Raw genomic sequence first — 3,570 nt, forward strand, 5'->3', positions numbered from 1 at the left:
AAGGAATAAACAGTAGGTTAGATGAAGAGGATCAAATAATCAATTTGGGTGTTTAGAAAAAACACCCAATCAGAGCAACACCACCACCAACAAAAAAAGAATTAAAAAAAAGATAGGGATAGTTCAAGTGATCTTTGGGATGCTATGAAGCGTAATAGCATCCATATCATAGGGCATGAGAAAGAGAACAAGTAATTGAGAACCTATTTGAAAATATGACTGAAGACTTCCTTAACCTGCTGAAGGAAAGACACACAAGTCCAGGAAGTGCAGAATCCCAAACAAGATGTACCTAAAGAAGCTTACACCAAGACACATCTTAAAATGGCGAGGGTTAAAAGGAAAGAGATAATCTTAAAAGCAGCAAAAGAAAAACAGTTAGTTAATTATAAGGGAGTTCTCATAAGATTGTCAGCTGATTTCTCAACAGAAACATGTCAGGCCAGAAGGGATTGGCATGAAATATTCAGTGATGAACACCAAGGACATATAACCAAGACTATTTTATTCAGCAAGGCTATCATTTAAAATGGAAGGAAAAAAGAGCTTCCCAGAAAGCAAAAGGCTAAAGAAATGTGTTACCACCAAACCAATATTACTAGAAATGCTAAAGGGTCTGCTTTAAGAAGAATAATGAGAAAAAACAAAAACAGAGGCGCATAGTTAAAAGAATAAAATGGCAATAAATACATACCTGTCAATAATAATTTTAAATATAAATGACATAAATGCTCCAATCAAAAGACAGGGTAGCAGAGTGGATAAGAAAACAAGGCCTCCATGTATATACTATTTATAATAGACTTATTTCAGAACAAAAGATACACAGAGACTAAAAATAAAGGGAAGAAAAAAAGATATTTTATGTAAATGGAAAGAGGAAAAAGCTGGGGTAGTAATTTTTACATCTGACAAAATAAACTTAAAAATAAAGGCTATAGCCCAGCCAGTGTGTCTCAGTGATTGAGCTTCAACCTATGAATCAGGAGGTTACAGTTTAGTTCCCATTTAGGGCACATGCCTGGGTTGCAGGCTTGATCCTCAATAGGGGGCTTGCAGAAGGCAGCCAATCAATGATTCTCTCTCATCATTGATATCATTGATGTTTCTCTGTCTCTCCCCTTCCCTTCCTCTCTGAAATTATATATATATATATATATATATATATATATATATATATATATGTATATATATATATATATATATCCCCACACAGGTTATAGTAAGAGACAAAAGAAGGAGATTACATAATTATAAAGAGAACAATCCACCAAGCAGATATAAGCCTTGTAAGCATTCATGCACCCAACATAGTAATGAGGTTGTGGAGAAAAGGAAACTCTTCTATACTGTTGGCGAGAATGCAGATTGGTGTAGCCACTGTAGAAACAGTATGAAGTTTCCTCAAAAAATAAAAATGGAACAGCCTTATGACTGGGAATCTGTCCGATGAAACTCAAAACACTAATTTGAAAGAATATATGCATCCCTATATATGCAGTGTTATTTACAATAGCCAAGATTTTGAAGCAGCCCAAGTGCCCATCTAAATGAGTAGATAAAAAGCAGTGGTACATTTACACAATGGAATACTACTCAACCATAAAAAAAGAAGGAAATCTTGTATTTTGGGACAGCATGGATGGAGCTGGAGAGTATTATGCTAAGTGAAATAAGCCAGGCAGAGAAAGACAAATACACATATCTCACTTATATATGGCATCTAATGAACAAAATTAACTAACAAACAAAACAGAAATAGACCTATAGATACAAAGAACAGATTGACAGATGTCAGGGCTTGGGGTGGAGGGGCTGGGTGAAAAGGGAGAAGGGATTAAGCAAAAAACAATAACAACAGAAATACTCATAAACACAGACAACAGTATGGTGATTCATTAGGGAAAGTAGGCTGCGGGAAGCTTAAGAGGTAAAGGGGGGGTTAAATGGTGATGGAAAGAAATGTGACTGGGGGTAGTGAAATGCAATACAATATACAGATGATGTATTGTAGAATTGTACACCTGAAACATATAATTTTATTAACCAATGTCACCCCAATAAATTCAATAAAAATTTTTAAAAATTGAAATTAAACAAAAGAATACCTAAAACCTTCAATTTTTTGTTACTATTTGAGGAGTATAATTACTAGCAACACACTCAGATTAAATAAGGTATGATTTTTGAAAATTTTAATGATTAAAATATTTAAATATTACAAAAGCAACATATGCTCTCAAATGCAAACAAAATAAAGGGGAAATTGAAAATCTCTTCTCACTTCATGTTTTCCAAGTCTCAGATATTAAAATCTTGTTTCTTCATTTATATCCTTCCAACCTTTTGATATACTTATGCAAATATACACTTATAAGCAAGCACTAGCACTTATATTTTTATCCACATATTATAAATACATATTGATCACATCAAGTAAAATGAAAAATAGAAGGTTAGTATTTCTTCACTTTTCTCCCTAGTACCAAACAAAGTGTCTAAAATAACATAGATGTTTAATTGATCACCAGATGGACAAAAGACTCTAAAGTTAACAATATATCTTAGACAGTTCTCCATGTGAGCTTTGCTAGTTTTAATGGTAGTAGAATATTCCATAATACAAATGTGCTATAGTAGTTCAAATTATTTTCTATTGATGGATACTTAAATTCTTTCTTTTACAAATAATTGAGAAATAAATATTCTTATATGTCAAATTTGTTCACTAGGGTAAATATTTATGTAGGATAGATTCCTGGAAATGGAATGTTTAGCTCATAGTCACTAATGTTTAAAGTTTTGATAGACACAAGTAAAATGCTTCTTCACCTTTTGAGGAGAATTCACAGAACTAATTAACTATCTAATTAAAGTCAGTGCACCCACCCCCAGTAAATTACTATATAAATGCCCTAATTACTTAAGAAGTGTCTAGGCATAACTCCTACATTAACAACCCCTGCTTTCAAGTGTTACACTAACTACTGAGGTTGATTTTTGTCATAAATAAGTTAGACTTTCTGTTGCAACATGATCTACCAGATTTCCTTCAGAACACAGATGGTCTTGAAAGGAGAATTACATCTAATTTGTGTCATGGAAACTTTAAGCTTAGTTTACCCAATGTCAAAGAGAAATCGTTTGGTGCCAATGCTATAGTATGGCCATAAGAACTCCCATACTAAGTCACATTAAAATCCCAAGTTAATCCATAATTTTCTTATTTCCTTCCCTAAATTCCCCTAACTGCTCTAGTAATATTATCAATTTTTTAAAGAAAAGGAGGATATAGTCTGTTTCTGGTTAGATTGCATCAGATTGGATTAAGTAAGAACTTTAATTTTGCCCAGCCCAAACATGAGGGTTGCACTGAATCATAAATGAGAATTCCAAACGAATTCAGTTACTAATAGCTAGGAGAACTGTTGGTCAATAGACCCATAGAACCTGGTCTCTCAGTGACCAATGGGGGAGCGCAGACCAGCCCACCAAGGGCAATTGGCTCAAAGCAATTGCTATTTTGTAATTCTGAGTCAAAACAAGAACTTGTCAGGTGCTGGGATACCA

This window comes from Myotis nattereri, assembly GCF_964212035.1.
Source record: "Myotis nattereri genome assembly, chromosome: 2".
Lineage (NCBI taxonomy): Eukaryota > Metazoa > Chordata > Mammalia > Chiroptera > Vespertilionidae > Myotis > Myotis nattereri.